This window comes from Sus scrofa, chromosome 2 (genome assembly GCF_054392235.1).
Source record: "Sus scrofa isolate SSC_HxYL_T2T_F1_AM1 chromosome 2, Sscrofa_HxYL_maternal_Yorkshire_Landrace_v2.0, whole genome shotgun sequence".
In the NCBI taxonomy this organism is placed as follows: Eukaryota; Metazoa; Chordata; class Mammalia; order Artiodactyla; family Suidae; genus Sus; species Sus scrofa.
Genome location: NC_139384.1, coordinates 129,160,827 through 129,181,223, shown reverse-complemented (window position 1 = coordinate 129,181,223; position 20,397 = coordinate 129,160,827). Strand labels below are relative to the sequence as shown.

The window sequence follows — 20,397 nt, the reverse complement described above, 5'->3', positions numbered from 1 at the left end:
TACACACCGATTATAAGATTAATTTTCTTAAAACACAAATAAGGCATTGTCACTCTTCCTTTCAATGAATCAGTTGTTTCTAGTTCTCAGGTTCAATCTCCTTGACTGAGAATCTGAGCTCTGGCTTTTGCCTATAAACCTACTTATACCAATTTCCCTTCAGAACCTACTTTAACACAAACTTGGGCTGTGTGTTGAAGTAGAAACTACAGGGTGTTAAAACCAAGAAAATCTGTGTTTGATGGTAGACCTTCAACAAAGTGACTGGGAGATCTTGAGACAAACTTTTATCTTTTATATTCTATGAACTATGATGTACAGTTTTTCTCTTTTGAAAGGTTAGTATAATTAATATGTACCACAAAGCCTATGGAAAAGGTGAAATAAGATGGCATGTATCAAGCACTGAGAACAGTGTTTAGTATCTAGTATGAGAGCAATAAATACTTTTTTTTTTCTCCCCATCTCTTTTCCCTTTTTATATATGTTCCAAGATTTCCAGAAGCAAGCCAATTTGCCAAAAGTGAACTTGTCCAACAACCAGTATGCCAAATTGAATTGACTTTTTGGCAAATTGGTTTCGGTACTTTGACATATATCCAAGTTTACTGCCTCTGTGCTATGCTAAGATTGTTCTACCTGCCTGCATGTCATTGTTTACGGGGCCTCTTCTAGTCCTTTCTACCCACAAGTCTTCTCTCTTACTATTTGAACTTCCACAGTAGCTTGTCTATGTCCTCACTCACCTTCTTAGTCAAAAATAATGTAACTCCCCTGAAATGCAGAGTGTTGTGTGCTTTGGTAATTCATTTAATCTTCTTATGGCAGCTGTATTCCCGAGCTGCCTCCAGACCCGGGCTTGGTTGTAAACTGTCTGTAATGACCTCATCCCAGAATGCACCAAACCCCCCAGAATGCTCTGCTTCAGTCTGATTGTCTCAGAACTCTCAGGTGCAAGGTGGAATCACGAGGCCTAGAAAATCCTCCTCTTACTGTATTTTCTCTCAAAGGAATGTGATATCAAACAAATAAAATGAAATAAACTTCTATTTGCATCCTGCCATTTGTTTTGTCTTTTTTTGCCAACTATCTGTTTTCATTTTTCTATTTCCAGAAGTTAATATCTTAATACCTATCTTCTGTTTCTTTCATTATAACAATTACTCTCATTGTCTTCGTTCTTCTACTACTAGATGAAGAATCTCCTTATGACTAGAGACCTCATATTTTTACATTTTGTCTGCAGTAGCATCTAACTCATATGATACTTTGAATGTAGTAGGTCATAAATAAATATTTTTGGAATAAACAAACGTTCATTAACTAGATATAGAAATACACTGTATTTCTTTATGTATCTAATATGGTACTTGGGGTTTTTTTTGTCTTTTTAGGGCTGCATTCGCAGCATATGGAGGTTCCCAGGCTAGGGGTATAATTGGGAGCTGTTGCTGCCGGCCTACACCAGAGCCACAGCAATGCCAGATCCAAGCCATGTCTGCGACCTATACCACAGCTCATGGCAATGCCGGATCCTTAACTCACTGAGCGAGGCCAGGGATCAAAGCTGCAACCTCAGAGGTCCTAGTCGGATTTGTTTCTGCTGTGCCATGCCAGGAACTCCAGGGCATGTTGCCTCCCCGTTGGCGAATTAAACCCCGGTCTTCCGCGTGACAGGCGGGGATACTCACCAATATACTAACGAAGACGGCTGGTACTTTGAATATAGTAGGTTTTAAATAAATGTTTCTCAAATGAATAAATGTTCATTGTTTATATAAGCAAAGAAATAGAGACAAGATCTCAATCCACAAAAATTTACCTTTCAGTAGGAGGTATAAGTTACTTACAAATGAACTGTTAATAACTATGCAAGGTCAAGAATGATTACAAGTTCAATAGTACAAAAAGAGGCTACTGTGAGACATCAGCTCCCAGCTAAGAGCACTTTCAATCAGCAGCTTGCCCTCTATCGACAGCAGTTCCGGTGAATATTCTTCAATTCTAGGAAAGTAGAAAGCTTTGAAACTTGACAGACGTAGATTGTAATTTTGGGTGGGTGCTATTTAATGTGGAGTATTGGTATTTTCAAATCTAAAATAGTATTTCATATCTCAAGGGATTTTTTTAAGAGCATGCTTGAGATATTACATGTAAGCTGCTCTACATTTATTTGTTACAAAACAAACCTTCCTTGTTAACTGCTTTGGTCAGGTAAGTGAATTTTGTTTCACCCTAGTATAAAAATGTTCTTACCTAATGAGCTAGCATCTGCTTCAAGGTAAGTAGATCATTTTTATCCTCTTCTATAGGTTTCTACAGAATAACTTCTCAGCCAAGACTCTAAGGAGGACTCAGAGTCCTGTCTGGCTGGGAAATGCTGACTGCAGCCAATGTTAAGTTGTGTCACTTTGTCTCCTGCACTGGCTGGCCTTCTCCTTGGACCTCATTGCAGATGTCCCAGGAGGAGACTGTGAAAAAAGCCTGGTGTATAAGAAACTGGAAATAGTTCCAATCTCTTAGAAAGGGGGACCACAAGGAAGACCAGGAGAAGGGCAAGCTCATGTACACTATAAGGGTATTTTGTGGCCCTAGCATTAACGGAGAAATGGGTTACACAAGAGCTTTTTGTAAATGAAGAAAAGGACCAAGAAACATGCCCTTAGCAGACAAAGGGTGAGGGAAACGACAATATGGAAATGTCACTTGTGCTATCACATTCGTCTAATCATAATGAAAGTAGCTACCAAATTTTCAATAATGTTCTCATTTAATCATACAAGAAACAATACGATAAGGTTTATTATTTTCATTTCACCAAAGATGAAACAGAGATGTTAAATAAAGGTCCAAGGTTATACAACTCACAATTACAGTCAGCTGCAATTTCAATTCTAGGAATCAGTAAGAATAGTTCCAGATAGAAGGTGCTCAGTGGAGACCTTATTTACATAATAATGTAAGAACTCTCAAAAATAGTCCATACATCCTAGTTTGAAAACAAAGTAAATAAATAAAAACAGACAAAAACACTGATTTTATCAAAGCTTTTCCATTGCGAATCATCACTAAAATTAGAAAATTGACCTTTCAGGTTTTTTTAAAACATTATTATCTCAAGGAACAATGAAAATATATCTCTCATATGACAGGAAAGTCAAAACGGAGTCAGTATAACTAAGAAAGCTCTCTATTTTAGAGAGTCCAGAGGCCACTGAGAAAGTGTGACTTATTCATTTCTCAGGATAGATGGAATCTAACCTTTTGACCACTTATTGTCTTAACACAGGCCTCTAGAACTTCTGCCCAGTGTTCCAGAAACTCAAAATACTTATCAAATCCTCATTTTAAAACAACTCATGACAGCCATCCCTTAAGGACAAAAATTCCCTTTCCTATGTTAGAGTGCAACTTCATGGCTTTTCCCTTCACAAGACCCTCTTTTTCTTTCCTAGAACACTCTTTCAATTTTACCTGCATCTGTGTCTCCATAATCACAATCTTAAGATCTCAAATAAAACCGCTTCTAATTAGCAGCCTTCTGTGTCTTTTCAGTTGACACTGGTAACCCCCACTATCAGAGGCAGTGGTGCAGTCATGCAAACAGAACCATCATGAAAACAGTATTGGATAACAAAAGAAGGCATGGCATTTAAGAGAGTTAACTGAACTTAGAAAGGCAAATATGTGCCTTATGCTTTCCAAAACTGATGAGAATTACATGAAGTACTGTTAGAGATTGAATGTTTGTGTTCCTTCAAAATTCACATGTAAAAACCCAACTTTCAATGTGATAACATTTGGAGATGGGGATCTTTGGAAGGTGGTTAGGTTGAGAATCTGAATGTCATGCCCCCATGATTAGGATTAGTGCCCTTATAAAAGAGACCCCAGAGAGCTCCCCTATCCTTTCTGCCACATGAGGACTCAATGGGAAGACAGCCCTCTACCAACTAGGGAGCAAGACATCTAGTCTACAGACATCTTGATCTTGTACTTCCTAACCTCCCGACATCTAGTCTGCAGCCACCAGATCATCTAGTCTGTAGACACCTTGATCTTGGACTTCCTAACCTCCAGAACTGTAAGAAAAAAAAATTATGTTGTTTATAAATTACCCAGTCTACTGTATTTTGCTATGGCAGCCCACATAGACTAAAACAAGTAACTCTCTTGAGGGAAATGATAGATGTAATCAATAATTATACCTACAAACTTATGGATCAATTCCTGCCCAAGCTTTGCTAAAAGAGAAGCTCACATAGAACATACTGTACTATCTAATCCACTGCAACAAAGGCAAGCCATCAACAGAACTTCATTTCTCTTCTTCTTCCCGAACTTCTACTCACTCTTCAAGAATTAGCTCAAGTCCTACTACTTTCATGAGTGATACCTGATTTCCCTTGTTAGAATTTAATTTCTCTTTTCCTTGAACCCCTATAGCATTTAATGTCTGCATGATTCTTGACATGTATTATGGCAGCAAGACAATGTCTTGAAATATTCCTCAATGTAATTGCTTTAAGCCAGTATTTTACCCTAAAGCCCTTGTGCAATTAAAACTAGACTTGGAGACTAAAATCTATGGCTCCAGGGAAGAAAAGTTAGGAAAGAACTCAATGAGAATGAAGAGTTGATTTCCAGGCTTATGAACTCCAAATGAGACTTTAAAAAACCTTTGGTAGAGACAGTAAGTCCTGAAAGTCACTTTGAAATGTAAGAGGCTGGGCAAGGAAGTGAAAAAGTTGGGGAATTTTCAAACTTTACTTGGAAACCAAGAGCCAAAGACCAAGGAAGAGGTCATACAGTTTATCTCAATATAAAATATTAGAGTGAGAAACTAATGGTGATGTAAGAACAGGAAGAAGTGTTGAGTATGAAGAGAGTAGGAGGGCTGAGTAGTGGAAATGGGGTGAACAACAAAACCTCAAGTTTGGATAAATCACCACCACAGGTTGTATAACCTAGGAAATTGAAGGCTTCGTGCCATAAGTTACCTTCCCATGTGGCCCTGCATATAGAGTAATGACTGAGAGGTGGTAGATGACTGAGTAGGTCTGGAGACAGCCTCATAAGGTTTGCATTTAAGATTTTCATCTTTTAAAAAAGATGTTTTAAGCATTTGAAAATGGGGGCTTATTAAATAGGCACATTTTGACTGCATTCTAAAACAATCAGGATAATTTTATCTCCTTCAGCTTGATACTGATTCAGGGATAATCATGAAGCTCAGGCCTAAGCCAATGAGCTATTCTGCTGGCCCAAGAGATTGATTCAGGAATGACCACATTACCTAAATTCATCCAGTCAGGACATTTATTTTTGCATAAAAAAGAAGGGCTATAGGCTTGGCTGCCACTGACAAATGCAGAGGAAGCAGTCTTAGGATGAAACCACCCTCATGAAAGCAGAGATAGAAAGAAAGAGCAAGAAAAAAAAAGACAAAAAAAAAAATGAGAGGAAGGGAGGGACTTCTTGACAGCATGTTTAGGTCATTAAATTGACCTTCACCCTTTGGAATAATTACTAATACATTCTCTGTGTTATTCAGGTTTGATCAGATGTTTCTGATGTTTTTAACTGAAAGGACTCTAACTTATATTGATCAAATATGGATTGGTTATATTTCACAAGCCTGTTACAGAAATTTCCCAAGAAAAACACAGTACACCTGAAGTGACTCTACAAAATAAGAGGAACCACACATAAGAAATCTTTACTACTGTCATTCCTTTTACCTGACATTCAGTACCTTCAAATCATAAAATTTTGGAAAACAGACAATTTGAAAGAGAACAAAATAAGTGACCCATGATTTTACTACTCAAGACCAGTTTCTGGTTACATTATGATTTCTTTAATTTGATTCTTGGTTTCTATTCAGGATTATTTCAAATAGTGTATGTCTGATGATATTTTATTTCATGATTTTTCATCTGGGTTAATTCACTTAATATGTAATTGCAGGATTAAGTTTCATAACCCTAAAGTCTGGGCCTACTAGGAAAAGATATGATTGGAAAATGAACCCAGTTCTAACTTTTGATCTTCTGGTGATCACTTGGGAGTGTATTGAGATGGCTTTTGTGGTTTGGGGTTGGTGAGCTGGTGGGCATTGGCTTTTGTGGAGGTGGAAGGTGAGGGAAGCTTGGCTCTGTGACTAGGAGTCCTTCTGTGTCTCTTCCCCAGCACAGCCATCTTTGTGCAGTAAGTGGAACCTTCTGCCACATTAAAGAACTTGTATCTATGCTGGCATCTACTGGCTTCTTTCTCTAAATCTACTGCGATAAGCCAGCAGTAATGATGATAATAACAGTAGCTAGTATTTATGAAGCACTTATTCTATGCTAGGCACTGTTTAACCAAAGTATATATAAACTCCTAGTCTTCATGGTCCTTGTACAAAGGAGGAACTGTCATTTTACAGTTCTAGCATTCTTACTTTACATGTAAGGCTGAGACTGGGAGGTTAAGCAACTTGCCCAAATACATAGCTAAGGGCTTATGCTGTTACTACTGTACGAACACATTTTGCTTGTTATATACTGCATAAATGCTTTAACACTCTCCCTGTTGTTACACACATGGAGTAAATATTATTTGTTACAGTCAAATAAATACTATATCCCTTATGTAACTCAACCTTTGTTATGTAATATTTAGATTGTCTTAATTTTCAATGTCATAAATAATGCTGTGGTAAATATTTACAGAGAAAGATTTTTCTGTATTTGTGACTTTCTTCAGGATATATTCTCAGAAATAGAATTATTAAGTCTACTATTATGGCTATTTTATAAGATTCTTGAAATAAACCACCATTTACTTCCTCAAAGTGTTAATCCACTTACTTTCCAAACAGCAAAGTAGGAGAGAGTCCTCATTCACCAAACTCTGTCATCAGATCTTATAGTATCCTTTTGTCAGTCTCTGTTGTGAATGGTAAAGAATAATATCCAATTATTCTTTCTCTGATTTATTTTTAGAAGAAATAATATTTTAAAATTAAGAAATGTAGATAAAAAAATGATCTAATGAAATTCACACCTTAAAATCCAACCCTATATTTAAAACGTGACTTTGTGTTACTGAAACAATGAATTAGTTATGCCTGAAAAGAATCCAGGTATTACACAACTACATCAATACTAACTCTTTCATCAATTTAACACCAAAGAAGTAACTAAGGATGAAATATTATTTCACAGAGAGCCACTGAATAAAATGACTTGCCAAGGCCACATATACATATAGTAACATCTAAAATGCTACTTTTCATCCCTCAGTTTAAAAAAATAACAAAGACTGTAGGAGTTCCCATTGTGGTTCAGCGGAAATGAATCTGACTAGCATCTATGAGGATGCAGGTTCCATCTCTGGCCTCACTCAGTGGGTGAAGAGTCTGGCTTTGGTGTAGGCTGCAGATGCTGATGGGATCTGGGATTGCTGTGGCTGTGGCATAGGCTGGCGGCTACAGCTCTGATTTGACCCCTAGCTTGGGAACCTCCATATGCTGTGGTGTGGCCCTAAAAAAGACAAAAAAAAAAAAAAAACAACAACAACTTAAAAAATAACAATGATTATATACACTGGTGGGGGGAGAAGTGTATATTACCACATTTTAATGTTAAAATATGAAAGTGTCTCTTAAAAATGAAAGTGTTTTTTAAGAAGAGTATTTCTTAAAGAAAAAATACTCACATTCTTCAAATTCAGTCTCTTAATTCTCACTTTAACTTTTAAATGCCCTTTCCAGTTGATGACTTAAACTAGAGCCTTGAGAAGCTATAAATAATTCCATCCATTCTGCACAAAGCTCCCCCCTCTTCCCCTTTAGTGCCTCATGGCCTCCCTTAGGAATGTACTTGGGCCAGATGGCCTTCAGCCCAATTTCCTGTAAATATTCATTTTTAATGATAATAATTAAAAACACTAATTTTCTCTTACCCAAGGCTATTTCTACAGAGACCTCTTGGTGCTACACAAATACTAATTAAGCCTCAGAAATGAGACTTTCTTTTCTAGACTTACTAAATGCCTAAGGATTTGACCCCTAAGCTCTCTTCTAAGTGTGAGCAATAACATTAGCAACAGAGGCAAGAGTTTCAGCCTCTCCCTTCCATCAGGACACCAGGATTTGATTCCAATTTGGAACTAAATTGTCTACAGAAGAGAACTATGTGGGGTTGTCCATTCTGCTTCCTTTAACCCCAGACAGAAACATTTACCCACTGGCTTAGACCAGTGTTTTTTCAAATTGAAGACAAAACCATACGATGAGGGTTCTTAACCTAGGGTCCCTAGGCCCCCAGAAGGTTTGGGGATAGAATTCAGTACATCTATGAGCTTCAGTGGGAAAAAAGGTGCCTCTTTATTTGTACTAATCTTTAACTGAAGTATATTATTTCCTTTAATCACTAATACCACTTAGTACCTATGACTTTGTCACTTACAGAAATGGTAGATGTTTTGATATCATATTAGATTATGTAAGTATCCTGAAATATTGTTTATATGGATATAACTTTAAGATTATGGTAGTTTATTCAAGGTTTTAATTAAAAAGCCCATATATTGCTAGATCATAACATCCAAAGATATTTTAATAGCTGTACTATTTTCTACTATAATCTGGTGTAAATTATTTTATGCACAAAAACATCATTACAACAGAATGCATAATCTTCTTAAGCGCACCTGAAACATCCCCCAGGATAGAGTGTATGTTAGGCTGAAAAACAAATCTCAATAAATTTAGAAGTTTGCAATCATACAAATGATCCTTTCTAACAGTAATGAAAGGCAGTCAATACAGAAGGGAAGGTTGAAAATTCATAAATATGTAGAAATTAAGGAACATATGCTTAAATAATCAACACGTCAAAGAAGCAATCGCAAAAAAAAATCGAAAATAGAGACAAAGGAATACAAAAATACAGCATTACCAAAACTTACAAAATGTAGCAAAGCAGTGCCTATTAGGAAATTTCCAGCTGATATGCCTATATTGGAAAAAAAAGAAACATCTCAAATCAATAATATAACTTTACACCTTAAAGAACTAGAAAAAGAAGTGCAAACTAAAGTCAAAGATTTCAGAAGGAAGGAAATGATAAAGATAAGAGTGGAGATAAAATTTTTATTTAAATTTCATTTTTATTTAAATGAAATAAAAAACAGCAAAATAATGGAGTTATGAAACAAAATGTTGATTTTTTAAAAAGGTCAATAATTGATAAACCTTTAGCTAGACTGATGAAGAAGATAAAAGAGAGATGCACAAAAATAAAATCATAAATGAAAGTAGAAACATTACCAATGACATTACAGAAATAAAAATAATTATAAAAGATACTGTAAATCATCATATACAAACAAATTAAAAAGCCTAGACTTAAAAAATTTCTAGGAATATACTAAGTATCAAAATTGATTTAAGAAGAAATAGAAAATTTAAATACAGCTATAACAAGAGATTTTTTAAAATCAGTAATCAACCTTTCAACAAAAAAAGATACATAACTGAGGTTTGCTGGTGATTTCTATCAAATATATAAAGAAGAATTAATATAAATCTTTCTCAAAGTATTTTAAGATACCACAGCAGGAAGGAATAGTTCCTAATTTATTTTATGAGTCCTGCATTACCCTGATACTAAAGCAAGACATAAATACCACAAGATAAGAAAACTATAGGCAAATATCCCTTATGAATAATAAACAAATTTAATAAGTTGCAAGGTACAAGATCAACACAAAATATCAGTTGTGTTTTATACACCAGCAATGAATAATCCAAAAAAGAAATTCAGAAAATAATTCTATTTACTGTAACATTCAAAACAAAATCTAAGGAATTTTCTCAGGTCAGTCTCCCAAAGCAACAGAAAGAAGAGCAAAAATAAATCAATGGGACCTAATCAAACTGACAATTTTTGCACAGCAAAGGAATCCAAAAAGAAAAAAAAAGACAATTCACAGAATGGGAAAAAAATAGTTTCAAATGATACAACTGACAAGGGCTTAATCTCTAGAATATACAAGCAACTTGTACAACTCAACAGCAAAAAAGCCAACAACCCAATGGAAAAATGGGCAAAAGATCTGAATAGACATTTCTCCAGGGAAGATGCACAGATGGGCCAACAAGCACATGAAAAAATGCTCAACATCACTGATTATAAGAGAAATGCAAATCAAAACTACCACGAGATACCACCTCCCACCAGTCAGAATGGCCATCATTAATAAGTCCACAAATACCTAATGCTGGAGGGGTTGTGGAGAAAAGGGAACCCTCCTGTACTGTTGGTGGGAATGTAAACTGGTACAACCACTATGGAGAACAGTATGGAGATACCTTAGAAAGCTATACATAGAACTACCATATGACCCAGCAATCCCATTCTTGGGCATATATCCAGACAAAACTTTCCTTAAAAAAGACACCCGCATGTTCATTGCAGCACTATTCGCAATAGCCAAAGCATGGAAACAACCCAAATGTCCATTGACAGATGATTGGATTAGGAAGATGTGGTATATATACACACAATGGAATACTACTCAACCATAAACAAGAATGACATAATGCCATTTGCAGCCACATGGATGGAAGTAGAGACTCTCATCCTGAGTGAAGTAAGTTAGCAAGAGAAAGACAAATACCATATGATATCACTTCTATGTGGAATCTAATATACAGCACAAATGAACCTTTCCACCTAAAAGAAACTTATGGACTTGGAGAATAGACTTGCGGTTGCCAAGGGGAAGCAGGGGGGAGTGGGGTGGATTGGGAGCTTGGGATTAATAGATGAAAATTATTGCCTTTTGAATGGATTAACAGTGAGATCCTGCTGGGTAGCACTGGGAACTATGTCTAGTCAGTTATGATGGAGCATTGTAATGTGAAAAAATAGAATGTGTACATATATGTGTAACTAGGTCACCATGCTGTACAGTAGGAAAAAAATTGTATTGTGGAAATAACAATTTAAAAAAATCTAAGGAAAACTTAACTAAAGAAGTGAAAGACTTATACACTGAAAACTATAAGATAATTGAAGGAATTTTTTTAAAATCTAAGCAAATAGAAAGATAACCTCTGTTTATGAGTTTGAAGACAATATTGGTAAGATGGCAATATTACCCAAAGTGATCAACAGATTCAAAGAAAACTTCTCAAAATTCCATTAGTCTTTTTCACAGAAATAGAAAAGCTAATTCTTAAATTCATACAGAATTTCAAGTCAAACAATCTTGAAATCGGTTAAATAGTCAAAATAACCTTGAAAGAAGAACAGATTTGGAAGATTCACTCCTGATTTTAAAACTTATTAACAAGCTATAGCAATCAAAATAGTGTGATACTGGCATAAGGATAGATATATAGACCAAAGAAACAGAACTGAAAGTCTAGAAATAAAAGCATAACTCTATGGCTGAGTGATTTTCAACAAGGGTGCCAAGAGCATTTAATGGGGACAGGGACAGTCTTTTCAACAAGTAGTACTAAGAAAACTGTACATCCACATGTAAAAGAAAGAAGTTGGAACCCCTACCTCATACTATATACAAAAATTAACTAAAAATGGATCAATGACATAAATTAAGAACTAAAATCATATAACTCTTAGAATAAAATATACATACATAAGTCTTCATGACCTTAGTTTGACAATGGATTTTTAGATTGTGATACCCAAAGCACAAACAACAAAAGAGAAAAAATTAGATAAATTGGAGTACATCAATTTAACTTTTTTGTGTGCATCAAATGACTTTATCAAGAAAGTGAAAAGATATTCTATTGATTGGGAGAAAATATATGTAAATCACATATCTGACAAGGGCTTAGTCTTCAGAATACAAAGAACATGTACAATTCAATAACAAAAAAGCCAACTGAAAAATGAACAAACACTTGAATCGAAATTTCCCCAAAGGCATACAAATGGCTGGAAGGATGATCAATGTCATTAATCATAAGGGAAATGGAAATCTAAATCACTGCCTTACACCCTCAAGGGTGACATCAAAGAAACAGATATAAGAGGTGCTGGCAAGAATATGAAGAAATTAGAAAATTTACACATTACTGGTGGGAATGTAAAACAGTTCACTCCCTGTGGAAAATGGTGGATTCTCAAAATGTTAAACAAAGAATTATTACATGAACCAATAATACTCCTAGAGGTATATACCCACACATATCCAAACATGTATCTAAACAAATAATATGTACATATTCAGAGCTGCACTACTTGTAATCACCAAAAGGTGAAAACAAACTATATAGATGAAAAGATAGACTGTGGTATCAACACAGAATAGAACATTATTTAGCCATAAAAAGGAAGTACTGACTGATAGATGGTACAACTTGGCTAAGTTTCAAAAACGTTATGCTAAGTAAAAGAAACCAGACTCAAAAGGTCATATATTGTGTAATATAATTTGTATAAAATATACAGAATACGTAAATCCACAGAGACAGAATGCATCTTGGAAAAAGAGAGCAAGTGCATTTAAATTGGCTCTTACCCTCTGTTCTCTTGGCCCTTGGTGTTCTCTAGGATTCTGTATGTGGGTAATCTTCTGAATATTCTTAAAATGACTGTCCATACTTTTTAAGAATACCACTCATTGGCTAATGATTCTGAACTCCCCTTCTATAAGAGCACTGATTACTATATAACTAACTAGACAAATGATAAAAGATTTTGTAACTTTTTCCCTTTACATTGGAAAATAAAGGCAAAGAATATCTAACTCAAAGCAACTGTTGGAAGACATTTCTATTATGATATTCTGGAGACACTTCAAATTGGCCATTTTTTTCTGAATCTGTTCTTCTGACTTCCCATATTAATAAATGAATATTTCATCTACTCAACTTACCCAGGCAGTATGAACTCATTATCACTCTTATCTCACTTTTTTCTTCCATCTCTCTGTTGTCAAGTTGTTCTTCTGGTCTTCTTTGTCAACTAAAATCTCCAAAACATCTCTCCTTTCAATTCCCTTTACCACCGCTGTTGTTGAGGCCTTTCTTACCTAGATCACTGAACTGAAATGTTACTATTTTTTCACTGAGTCTCTGCCTACAATAAAGTGTTAGTGTTCCTCAGGATTATTCTCCAGATGATCTAATTCTTTTTCTAAGTTTTAATTTCTACTTATTCTCTGATGACTGCTAAATTAATACACTTATTTTTGAAATTCAGAATTTCAAAAAACTCAGACTATTTTATTGAGCACCCTTTCAAACATCTCTAACTGCCTCTGATCTACATGGGGATGTCCAAAACTAGACCTGTTCACTGCCTTCCTCCCTAACCTTTCCCTTTACCTGTGAATGTTAGCAGAGTGGATGGCCATGATTTATCCTGACAGTCAAGCATGAAATCTGCCAGTGGAGGTGAATTAATCATGGAGCTAAATTGGGGGAAAATAATTTTGCATTATTTTTCATAAAAGTATCCCCCCAAATTGAGTATGCTTCAGGCCCTTAAAAATGGGATCCATCTCTACCTGCAAAGATCCTTTAAAGCTCTCTTTATCTTAAATTTTACCCTAAGAAAACACTGAGATTTTATTTTACTTATTCAAGAGTATTTAGAAATTTTCTTCAGCTCTTCTCATCTTTACCTCCAATGTAGTAGTTTAAGCCTTTATCATTTGTTATCTGAAAGACTACAACAGCTTGCTAATGATCTCCTTACCCTCAATTATGTTAAAAAAATTCATCATTCACATAACTCACAACTGTTGATTAAAAATAATGTTTTTTTATTTTATTTATTTATTTATTTATTTATTTATTGTCTTTTGTCTTTTTGTTGTTGTTGTTGTTGTTGCTATCTCTTGGGCCACTTCCGCGGCATATGGAGGTTCCCAGGCTAGGGGTTGAATCGGAGCTGTAGCCACTGGCCTACGCCAGAGCCACAGCAACGCGGGATCCGAGCCGCGTCTGCAACCTACACCACAGCTCACGGCAACGCCGGATCGTTAACCCACTGAGCAAGGGCAGGAACCGAACCCGTGACCTCATGGTTCCTAGTCGGATTTGTTAACCACTGCGCCACGACGGGAACTTCAAAAATAATGTTTTTAAAGACCCATAAATATCATCTTGTAAATTCATTTCTTAATTCTCATCCTCTTTTTTAGGACAAAAATCCTGACTTCCTACTATAGAATGTAAGGACTTCCACAAAATGGCCTGGTTTATTTATCATTGTTTTTCATTACTGCCATTCTTCCCCATTTATCACAGTTCTATTTTAATGTTCTAGCAATACTAATACACATGCACATACCCTCATAGACCACCCTTATTCCTTCTTCCACACATTTGTTCAGGTTTTCTCTCCCAACTGGAATGATCTATAACTTCTACCCAACTGCGTGAGTCTGCTCAGGTTGCTGAAACATCAACAACAACAACAGCAGCAACAACAACAAAATTTTAGGCGGCTTAATCAACAGGAATTTATTTTCTTAGAATTCCCAGATCAAGGTGCTGGCCAGCTCAGTTCCTAGTGAGGGCTCTCTGCCTGCCTTGTAGACAGCCACCTTCTCACTCTATCCTCACATGGGCTTTCCTTGTGCATGTGCATATAAATAAGGAGAGACTGAGCTTACTCTCTGGTGTCTCTTATAAAAATACCAATCCTCTTGGATCAGAATCCCTACCATTATGACTTCATTTAACCTTAATTACATCCATATATGAGATCCAGCATTTCCATTTGATTACTACTTATAATTTCTACCTCTGGTGAAGTTAATCATCTGATTATGGATGTTTCCTACCTTTTTAATTAGAGCTTTTAACACATTAATTTGCTTATAACTGAATAAGTCACTTAAAGTTTACCAGGCTTCACCACTGTCACCATCAGAAGACAAGGATAAACCTACTTAGTACAACATACCCTTTGATTTAGATGCCAAAAAATAAGATCATTTCCTTTGAACAGCAAAATTTCCAAGTGCCAATTATCTAATTAATTAAATGTAACTTTATTAACAAAAGCCAACAGTAAAGAAATTTGAAGAGAGTGTTTTAGAGTATAATAATTTGATGTAAAAAATGTAAATTAAAACCAGAAATCTGGAAAGATCTAGAATTGTGGTGTTCTCGTTAGTCTGATAATCTGAGGAAGTTAAAATATTTTGTTCTATTTTAGACATTGATAAAAAAGGAATTTTAAATGTATGTGTTAAAAGTTTACATGTGGACATGATAAAAGCCAGCATTTACTGAGCATTTGCTACTTAAATGCAATGTAGTGCTCTAATTGTCTTACATATATTAATTCATTTACTTCTCATAATACTCAGTTAGGTAGGTGCTATTATTACTCCCACTTAAGAGAATAGGAAAATGAAATACAGAGAGAATAAGTTACTTTACCCAGATTACACAACTAGTAAGTCAGAACTCACTAGTGTGGCTTCAGTGCCCACTCTCTTAAGTCTTCAAAGTCCTGTGGAAACCATAAGTTGGAGAGTGATATGGAGGGAAATAACAATCCATATTTTATAATGCCAGTTATGCTGAACATGGAAAATATCCACCTCTTTGCCCACTACTCACATAACTGCTCAAAGTGTTGGGGTGAAGTCTGACCATAAATCCATGTATTGAATACATTCTCTCATGATGGGGCATGCCAACCTCTCTTTTTTGATCCAATACATTCAAGAATATTTCAAACCATAGTGCCATAGTGATAAAGGCAATAGGACTGCAAGTGGAGACTCCCTCACTTGCCAATACTCAACTCAGCATTGTTCACAATAGCCAAGACATGGAAACAAACTTTCAACACAGGTCAATGAAAAATCAACAGACATGATAAAAACTCACAATTTAAAATCTGAATAAAAACAATAAAACTAGAACGCACCCTCATACTGCACACCAAAATAAACTCAAAATGTCTTAAAGACTTAAATATAAGACAAGGTACCATAAAACTCCTGGAAGAGAACATAGGTAAAACATTCTCTGACATAAATCATACAAATGTTTTCTTAGGTCCGTCTCCCAAGGCAATAGAAATGAAAACAAAAATAAACAAATAGGAACTAATGAAATGTACAAGCTTTCGCAAAGCAAAGGAATCCATAAAACAAAAACCCCCGAAAAGACAGCTAATGGGATGGGAGAAAACAGTTGCAAATGATGCAACCAACATGGGCTTTATCTCCAAAGTATACAAAGAAATCACACAACTCAACAACAACAACCTAAAAAACCAAACAATACAATCAAAAAATGGGCAGAAAACCTAAATAGATATTTCTCCAAAGAAAACATATAGATAGGCAGGAGGCACATGAAAAAATGTTCAACATCACTAATTATTAGAGAAATGCAATCAAAACCACAGTGAGGTACCACCTCATACCTCTCAGAATGGCCATCATTAACAAGTCAACAAATAAATGCTGGAGAGGGTGTGGTAAAAAGGGAACCCTCCTACACTATTGGTGGGAATAAAGATTGGTACAACCACTATGGAAAACAGTATGAATGTTCTTCAGAAAACTAAATGTGGAACTATCATATGATCCAGCAATCCCACTCCTGGGCATATATCCAGAGAAAACTACAATTCAGAAAAATACTTTCACCTTTATGATCATAGCAGCACTGTTCACAATAGCCAAGACATGAAAACAAACTAAATGTCCACCAACAGATGCACAGATTAAGAAGATGTGGTAGTACACATAATGGAATATTACTTAGCCATAAAACAGAACAAAATAATACCACTGGCAGCAACTTAGATACAACTAGAGATTATAATACTAAGTGAAGTAGAAAGAGAAAGACATACCATATGATATCACTTATATGTGAATCTAAAATATGTCACAAATGAACTTATCTACAGAATAGAAATAACAATCACAGACATAGAGAACAGGTTTGTGGAGTTTCCAAGGGTGAGAGGGAGGGAGTGAGATGGATGGGGAATTGGGGGTTAGTAGATACAAACTATAAAATTTAGAATGGATGGGCAGTGAGGTCCTAATGCACAGAAGAGGGAACTGTGCCCAGTCTCTTGGGTAGCACATAATGGGGGATGATATGAAAAAAAAGTATATGTACATATGACTGAGTCATTTTGCTATACAGCAGAAATTGGCACAACACTGTAAATCAACTATAATTTAAAAATTTTAAAAAGGGAGAGTGATGAGTTGTCACCAGAGGAAATAGCTTGTATTGAAATAGATTGGTATTAGAAGTGAGATTTTATTTTTTAATTATTTATTTCTTTTAGGGCTGCACCTGTTCCACATGGAAGTTCCCAGGCTAGAGGTCAAATGGGAGCTGCAGTTGCAAGCCTATGCCACAGCCACAGCAATGCGGGATCCAAGGTGTGTTTGCAATGTATACCCAGCCCACAGCAAGGCTGGATCCTTAATCCACTGAGCAAGACCAGGGGTAGAACTTGTATCCTCATGGATACTAGTCAGTTTGTTAATGCTGAGCCACAATGGGGACTCCAGAAATGAGTTTCTTGAAAAAATATATAATTATTATACACACACTAACACACACACGCACACACACACACACACACACACACAGGCATACACAGAGGCTTCTACTTGTGGTAAAGGCAAACCAGGTCATTTGCACTACCCCCTTTGTTGAAAACCACTTGTGAAAAAGACAGAAAACTTCTTTTGTGTGTGTGTGTATGTGTGTGTGTCTTTTTAGGGCTGCACCCACAGCATATGGAGGTTCCTAGGCTAGGGGTCGAATGAGTTGTAGCTGCCAGCCTATACCACAGTCATAGCAATGCAGGATCCATGCTGCATCTGTGACCTGCATCACAGCTCATGGCAACGCCAGATCCTTAACCCACTGAGTAAGGCCAGGGATTGAACCTGTGTTGTTATGGATGCTAGTCAGATTCATTTCCACTGAACCATGACATGAAGTCCCAGAAAAGATCTTAATTAACACCAAATATCCAAAATATGTTATGAAATTTCTTGTTAAGAGGATAAAATAAAAAGAGACCCAGTAGAGATTTTCTTTGCAGAGACATTTGCCCATAAAGATGAAGCAGCTGAGAGGTGGAGTTCCTGAAATTGAGAAGGAGGCAAGGTTTAGTTGTTGAAAACACCAGAAGGTGATGTCCTATAGAATATTTTCTATTCTCTGGGTGTCACTTTCATACCAATTTACCTATATGGAGGGTGAGGGCTTAAAGGCAAGCAGATCTTTCATGGAAATTTTAGCAGCTGGAAGGATGAGTCTGAATTTAGTGCCCACTGAAGGTAGAAACCTAATGTAGTATACACTCTATTTGTGGTAGGGACACTTAGGGGCTGCACTCTTAAGTTAGGGGACTTTGACAGGTCAACTTGATAGCTCAAAAATCCCTAAGACTTGATCCCAGACTGCAGTCACTCTTAGGTACCTGTCATTAAAACAACAAATTTCCTCTGGTAGAAGGTATATACTCAGGCTCAAGTATTTCCCAAAAGTAATTTTTCAAATAAAAATTTCCATAAACAATGAAAGACTATCCAGAATATAAAAAAAGACAACAATCGTCAAAATCAATGCAAATTATAGACAACAGAAGCAAAATCCATATTTATAAATTACTGGATATAGAAAGTAGTATACTTATAAAATCTATGATCAATGAGCTATATAAACTGAATTTAAGTATTAAAATAAGCAAGTGGAAAAAGTAAAATGAGACACCAAAGATTTCAAAATTAACTGGAAATTGTAGAACTGAAAAATACAATAATTAAGAACTAAATAGATAGGTTTAATACCACTAAAGAAAAAAATTGATAAATTAGAAGTTAGATTAGAAGAAGCCAGCTGGAATGAAGTATGGAGAGGCAAAAATATGAGGCATAAACTGGACAGGGTAAGAGACATTAAAAGACATAGCATAAGATAAATTAATTTGAGTTCCAGAAGAGGAGGAAAGAAGCAATGTTTAAGGCAAATTGCTATTTGAATTCAGATTGATGAGAGAAAATACTCAATAGCCCTATAAAAACATTTAAAGGATAGGTAAAGGCACATCCATACCTAGATAAATCAGAGTGAAGGTGCAAAAAATAAAGACAACAAGAAAATCTTAACTGCAGCAAAGAAATAAATTCATAGGAGCAACACAGACTGACATTTGACTACTCAAGAGCAATATTGGAAGTCAGGAGTAAGTATAAATATTTTTTCAGGAAAACATAATTAGAAACCAAATTGAATCTATTTATTACCTCCAATAAAATCTTCCTACATAGAAAACTATGGTTTCAGATGGCTTCTCCAGCAATTTCCATCAAATATATTTTAAAAATGTAATCATGCACAAATTTTTTTAAAGAATATGAAAAAGAAGATATACCTCTCCTTGGTTCCTTTTTCTCTTATAAGACTAAAATAACCTCGTTACCAAAATTCAACAAAAATAGCACAAAAAAGGACACAAATCCAGGCCAGTTTCAGTCATGACCATAGTTGCAAATATGCCTCACAAAGTTGATATAATATCTATATAGTTTTATGCTTCAGTTTACACAGTATAAGAATGTATAAATCAAAAATCAGAAAAAATAAAAAAGACAATCGATATGATAGTTTTAATAATTTAAAATACCATCAAAAATTAAAGAGAACATTGATAATGCAATTATCTGGCTTCATTATAAATACATTTTTTAAAAAATTTATGTTACATACAGTCTCTGGAACACTCATAAAATGAAAATATACAAAAGAAAGCTTGCTATACTGCATGGGAATCTTGATACATTATGAAATGTAGACTCCTAGAGCCTTTTATTTTTTGCTATAATTCAACTGAAGTAAAATCAAATTCCCCTCACAGAGGAATTGATTAGACCATGTGAAAGTAGAAAAAAATAAGGTATTAGGAAGAAATTTCCTTACCATCAAAAGGAAGAAATGGGAAATTCCCACTGTTGCTCAGTGGAAATGAATCTGACTAGCATCCATGAGGATGCAGGCTTGATCCCTGACCTCGCTTAGTGGGTTAAGGCTCCAGTGTTGCTGTGAGCTGTGGTGTAGGTCACAGAAGTAACTTGGACCCCATGTTGCTGTAACTCTGGTCTAGGCCGGCAGCTGTAGCTCCAATTTGACCCCTAGCCTGGGAACCTCCATATGCTGTGGGTACAGCCCTAAAAAGACAAAAGTAAAGAAAAGAAATAAATGGTTGCATTAATAAATAAAGCCAGATAACAGAGACTGACACAATACACAAATCCTAGCATATTTTCCAAAGGACCAAAATGTAAATAATGAAAAACATAGACAACTCAATATCAGAAATGAGAAAAGCACCATAAAGCACATACACAAAGGCT

The 20,397-nt window shown here is 35.6% G+C and overlaps 1 protein-coding gene across 47 annotated transcripts in view; it reads right to left on the bottom strand.

The window, feature by feature from the left end:
* Positions 1 to 20,397, bottom strand: part of KCNN2 (potassium calcium-activated channel subfamily N member 2) — a 712,042-nt gene that overhangs the window by 212,444 nt on the left and 479,201 nt on the right. For 15 of the 47 annotated variants that reach the window (XR_014838551.1, XM_085014292.1, XM_085014293.1 and 12 more), the window contains 2 exons: positions 8,959 to 9,005; positions 6,855 to 6,933 (listed from right to left, as the gene is read on the bottom strand). The exons of 23 other annotated variants lie outside the window; for them this stretch is intronic. The gene's annotated coding sequence lies outside the window, so the exon portion shown is untranslated. The remainder of the gene's footprint in view (positions 1 to 6,854; positions 6,934 to 8,958; positions 9,006 to 20,397) is intronic. 9 more of the 47 variants (XR_014838554.1, XR_014838552.1, XM_085014288.1 and 6 more) reach the window with 1 other exon arrangement.